Source organism: Chelmon rostratus, chromosome 18, assembly GCF_017976325.1.
Source record: "Chelmon rostratus isolate fCheRos1 chromosome 18, fCheRos1.pri, whole genome shotgun sequence".
Lineage (NCBI taxonomy): Eukaryota > Metazoa > Chordata > Actinopteri > Chaetodontiformes > Chaetodontidae > Chelmon > Chelmon rostratus.
In genome coordinates, this window is record NC_055675.1 from 13871937 (window position 1) to 13878545 (window position 6609).

Here is a 6609-nt window from a genome sequence, read left to right on the forward strand (position 1 = left end):
ACGCTCATTTGCATAATGAACTGAAATTGACCATACGCACCTTCCAACCCCAACTGATATCGCCTGATCCAGAATACATTTTGCAGGGAAACAAAGAGGTCCTTATTAGTCCATCCTTGCATGTGTGAGAGTGGGTGAGTGATGTGGGAGGGGAGGGCTTTGGCGACTCTGACATCAGTGATTTAATTTAGCACCATTGTGTCGTGGCGGCGGCCATTCATCTGGCTGCATTGTGTGTATATGTGTGTGTTGTATTTGGAGTCTGACTGCTGTGTTTGTGCTCTTTGATAAGGCTTTTCACTGAGGCTGTGCTGTGTGGGGTTTTTTCCCTTTTTTTGTACGGGGCCAGAGTGTGAAGAGAGCAGGACAGAAGGACGAAACCCTACATACACATTTTTAAAGGAATTAAAAGACAGTTCACAGGAAATTAAAGTAAAATCAGGAACGGCTCTTCGATAAAAGTGTGTTTTAAGAAGGGATTTAAAGTATATCACTGACTCAGCTGACCTGATTTCCGGGCAGATTATTTCAGTGCCTCAGGGTCCTGACTGCAAACGCTCCGTCCCCTTCAGATTTCGGCCAGGCCTCTGGGATAGGCGAAAGACCTTTGCCCAAGGATCTTAAACTATATAACGGAAAAAGAAAGAAAAATAATCAGTAAAATCTATTCCAAAACCTACTGGGAGCTGTGTGAAGAAGCTTAAACAGGAGTGGACCAACTAACATACCTGTGCAGAACACCCGGCCTCTCTGTGTATTATCATTCAACACTATACCCCTTGGAAATCTGCAAATTGAGAATTGTGCTAATCCAGTGCTAATCCCAGGTCAGAGGTATGGGCGGATGAGCCAGGAGCATCTACAACATCACAGCTATAAGTGACTGTATCCAGCAGCCACTGCATTAGCGTTACACCCACTGGCTTTGTGCAGCGGCACAAGCTCATTTTAGGCACTGCTGTGCTGATCAATTAACCGAGAATCAAAAACGCTCCAGCTACATTCACGTGTATCCTAGAAAACATTTTTTTACACACTGATGCAGCAGAGGGTGAAGCGTATTGTTGGACAGCAGATGGCAGAGTGAAGTGAAAACGCACGTGCAGATGCAAACATTACACAGATGTTTGCATACAGATCATGAATATGCATCTCCCCACATCATATACATACTACATGCATCTCATTATCTTTCAGCACAGGATTGAATGTTAAAATATATGCACTGAGAATTTGTCACTTGCTATTCACCTCTACTGGATTTGAGCCGCTTAAAATCTTGACTCAAACAGTCAAGACTGATGTACCCGCAGTGCCACACTGTGCAGCCCCAGAGCTGAAGGCGTCACAGTCAGCCCTGTTTGACCCCTACAGCAGCAAGGCCTGGTGTTGTCTGGAGAAAGTGAAAAACCCAGAGGGACACAGGAGACAATAGCAGGTCGCAGAGAGATGGGGTGTCTGCCTGTCATGCAGAAGGACTGGAAGGACATGGACCTTCCGCCCTCACTGACAGCTGTAGTTAATCAAGCGAATCACAGCACACCTGAGTTTAAGACTTCTGACCCCCAGCCTTCCTGCGGCATTCAACCACTGCGTCCTCATGCAGCCAGTATGTGCAGTGCTAGCTCACAAGTGAGAGGACATACAGGATCGTCACGCATATAACACACACACACACACACACACACACACACACACACACACACACAGCTTGTAATTAAAAGAAACAAGCAGAAGACACACAAACTGCTGCAAGAACTTAAACGTTCAAAAAGCAGCTGCAAAGAGGAAATACCAAGCTAACAAAAATGCGTGATACACAAGTGCAGTACATGCAGACACACGCATGCATTGCACACACACACACACACACATGTCCCAGAGGGATTGCAAGTTAATGAGCCAATGCCCTTGAGGGAACACTTCCCTGTCTTTGCCAATAAGAGGATGTTTTCAGTGTCAAACATTGCTCCTGCAATCGCACGTCTAGATGTGTTGCATGCAGAAGGTAACAAAGCTTAGAGGTACATCTGTAAGTGTCCCTCCACAGAGCCCACCCACCCACTCACCCACCAACCAGCCCTTATGGTTAGAGCGGGGCTTATAAATATTGATGGGAGGATAAAAGAGATGAGGAGATGGGGGTGGAGAAATTGACTATATCATAAAGCCTTCATCACGTCCATAGCGCTGCTAATCAAAACGCTGGCGTCTAATACACGCATGAGTTTATGATCCTGGGACCACACCTCATTTTTTACAAATGGGGATAGAGACAAGAGGAGGCTGTAAAGACAGGGAAACAGTAAGACGTGTCATTTGATCAAGCTTTCAAGGTCGTAAGGTCATACGTCCCCAACAAGCCAGATATGACAGAAATTGCTGTTTTGTGTGTGTGTGTGTGTGTGTGTGCAGGCATGTTAGTGCAAACAGCTCAGGGGATGGACGTGACACGGCATCAGTTTGTCTCGACTCGGGGCTGCACAGCTGGTATCAATTCCAGTAATCAGCCAAGGCGATAAGCTGACCATCACACACACTCAAACACGCGCACAGAGACACACACAGAGCCGAGCAGATGGATGCCACTATTAAAAGAAAGGGCATTGCCAATGTTACCATCGCAGTGACACAGGACCTCTGGGAGGACGGATTTCTTAGAAAGAGGCTGCAGTCGGCGTGCAGCCAAAATTAAGTTTACTTAAACCAGTCATCCGGAGATTGAAGCAAGAGACATGAGGGGTGAATTGCACTTTGTCCTCGGTTCAATGTCACGGACTCAATGAGTCGAGACCACTGCTACTGTCAGTCCCAGTAGTTTGAGGGAGCAGAGGGGAAATCCAATACAGTCAATGAAAGGCTACGATGATTTTACTTGTATTATGTCGGACATGGACCTGAAAGTATCACTATATTCAATTCATTCAATTTTAGAGTGAAGACTTGGGTTAGGGTTAGGGTCAGGGTTAAGGTTAGGCAAGTAGCGGTTGTGGTTATGGTTAGTGTAAGTCTCCAAGAAGTCTATGTAATGTCCCCAAGGGTGATGGAAACACAACTCTGTCTGCATGTGTGTGTGTGTGTGGGAGACAGAGAAAGAGAGAAGTCTCCTGTCCTGTTATCTAAGATAGAAATAATCAATGTTGAGAACAGAAAAGGTTATCAATGATTCCCTTCTAAAGCCACCCCCGTGTGGTTTCAGCTCTAATCAATTCGCACTTTATCAAATCAGCACTTCAACATGATCACGTCGCTTGACTAGTACACACTGAGAGTCCTCTCTGTCCACACGTTAGAGGTGAAAGTGTGTCAGGAAAAGCATCATGACCTGATGTGTTCAAATAAAGAGGAAGCCTGAAGTCAAGCATGATGGCGCCGTGAAACCACCACCAAAAAGCAGATTCTGATGAAAGTTAAAATTCCCTTTCCCCCAGGACGGCAGTGCACGTGATGGTGAGCCGTCTCACAGAGGGCTCCTCTCGTTCAGAAGCCTGTGATGGTAAATTAAACCACGCAATTATCCCCAGCGATTGGCAAAAGGCTACTGCACAATCCAATAAAGTGGGATGAAACTTAGACTCCTGTTTTATTGGCAACCTGACACCTCCCGGCTCTGCTGTGTAAACTGAGTCCGCATCGCTGAATTAACGCAATCATCTCAAACACGAGGCAATTAGGTTGCGATTCAAGCAGTTGCTGTGATGCTATTTAAGGAAATTGTGTGTATCCTCCCATCCAGCCATCTATCCATCCATTAGATTACCCTTCATCCACATATCGGCTGAGGCAGAGCTTTGAAGTGGCGACATCAAATGATGCAGGATGCAGGCTGCACTAAACAAAAGTGTTCTAACAGCACCGTGCGCATGTGGAATAAATCTTTTTATCAATGCATGCAGGTACAAAGAAACACAGAACCACATATGGGATCAAAGATCTTTTGAAATAAACACTTTGGACAGGCTGTGGCATAACAGGAAGTTACATCAGCTGCACCCTGACAACCACGATGACTTCTCTGTAATAACTATAGACATGTGCGGCCACCAAGAGAAGTTCCCTCATATCAGTGGTAGTTAGTGTAACTGTCAGGGGACGTAGTGGGTCAAAAATATCCCAGAAGGCAGCTCAGATGCAAAAACACGCTGTGATCAGTACGTATGGACACACATACACACAAACCCTTGATCCCTCCACAGTAGGAAGGTGTGTAGTGATGTGCTGAGTGAGGGACAGCTGTCAATCCGGGCCTGTGCTTTGAATAGCAACTTGCCTATCTCTGCTGCCACTGTCAAATCTTAAAGTGTATACAGAGCTGGTTTATCCAGTTTATCCAGACCCCCTGACATGCAGTTCCCTGAGCCCTGCTTAAATATTGACTCGGTCTGACCTTCAAATCGTAATAGACTAATCTTTACAAAGTATTAACTGGTAGTCCCTGGAGGATCGTGCAGACGCTGATAAATGACGGCCGTAGGGAAATAAAGGAGATACAATTAGAAAGGTAATCTGTATAATTTACAACAAAAAACACATTCTTACAGAGGATTTCTCACACTATAGGTCTCTTGTCGCCTAAATCTGATGACAGGGGCTGTTTTTCTGTGGCGATGTTGACCTTGTGTTCAGCGCTTCATTCGCTCTGCACCTACAAATCTGATGGGTTGCAGTTTTTTTGTTTTTTTTTGTGAACTTCTCTCGACTCATTATTTGATTTTTGCATCCACCCCCTCCTGGTGTCTGCAGAGCTGTGCTGCGTTGGCTGAAGAGAAAGGTGGCGTTGCTGGAGAGTGGGCCAAGGAAGAGTGACGGTAGAGTGAAGCCAAATCAAAGCGAGGCAGGGGAGAGAGACAGTGGGGCTACGAGAATGGAGCTGCAACCAGGTCAGCATTTCTGCGTCTGCAGGTCTGGGTTTCCATGTGAGGGTGTGTGCACTAGAGACAGAGATACAGGGGATTTAGATTACTGCAGTAAAGCCTGAGCGTCAATCTTTGAGCCCTCACCTTTTCCCCTTCAATGCTATCGCCCTGTCAACATACAGTAAAAGCTTGGCCTTTTGCTCCCTGAGTCTTAGCCACGGCAGCGCAGGCTTCTTTCTCTCAAAGTCATGCCCCTCTGTCTTTTATCAGCACAGCAGGCTCTGACGATGGACCTTGAGAGATATCAGTCCCAGAGGGACGGAGCAGCAACAATGGGACAATGCTACAGCGCGTAGAGCCAATAGGCCGAAGGACCCTGTGTCCACCCTGAGCCAGCTGGAAGTGTATGTTTGTGTCTCAGTGTGTGTATGTGCTAACTGATGTGTGGAGGAATGCATGTGCTTGAAAAAGGAATGAAAAGGAAAAAGAAGCGTGAGGCCATGAAGACTAGAAACATTACAGATTTCTAGACTGAATGCAAAATAAGTCTACACCTTCATCAGGAATCACTGGGTGGTGTATGGTTGAGAGATGTAGACTAACAGCTCAACTTTTTAAAGATCACTGTCTCACTGTCACTTAAATTCAGAGCTACAGCCGGAGGAGGATTAGCTTAGCTTAGCACAAAGAGTGGAAGCAACAGCGGGACCTGCTCTGTCCACCTACCTGCACCTCTGAAGCTCACTAGTTAACACCTTACATCTCATTTGTTTAACTCACACAAAAAAAACAAAAAATAAATAACCTGTGACCTGGGGCCATGAAGAAGATGAATGTCATTTTGCTTCATTTAGGCAAATCATGCTTTTCACCTTACTCATCAAGTTTGACACTGGCTCTTATCTTGTCTCTCGCATGGGTGAAAAAGCGAAAGAACTAAAAGAAATAACTTAGTCTGTTTGTGTGTGGTTGCACATGACATGATAATTTCTGAGGGCAGCGCCATCAGCTCACTGACAGACAACATGCTGCATACTGTATGTGATGAGGTGATGCCACAGAGAAGGAGGGAAACCATGCAAAGAATTCCTGAAAGTTAGATGCCCTTTTGTCATTCACAAAAGGAACTGCTAAGAAACTGATTAAGGCGTTCTTGAATTATTGCTTCCAAAATGGAAAGTGAATCAAAGACCCACCACGGTCTCCACACCACTCAGGGAATGTGTATCTGCTTTCACTTAATTTCATCATCCCTCTATGTGGGTCCATTTAAGAATCAAATATTCTCTTATTACTTGTGGGGAGTCAAATGCACACATGCAATCACACACACACAGAACGCCGCCATTGTGTCCCCTTGTTTTCAAGGTTAGCCAGTGTTCTTCTGTCGCTCACAACACATTTGCATCAAAGCACCAGCCAACAGCTGCCAATTAACAAACAGCCTCTCCGTTAATACACACACGTCATTGACAATTACAGTGTCGGGTGATCTCTCTCTCTAACAACAGAATGGCGCGACGCACACACTCACACCCAACCACTGTACCTCACGCACAGAGGAGGAGGGGGAGGAGGAGGAGGATGGGTTTAGGTGTACGGAAAACAGCAAATAACGGCTAATGTTTTCTAAGGGGAGGAATGAATTGGGCGAGAGGGAACAGTGCAGAGACAAGAGGGAATGTTCTGTGCCAGGAACAAGGCTTTCAGGATTAGTTCTGTCATGCAGTTACAAGGGGAGAAATAGTGGATG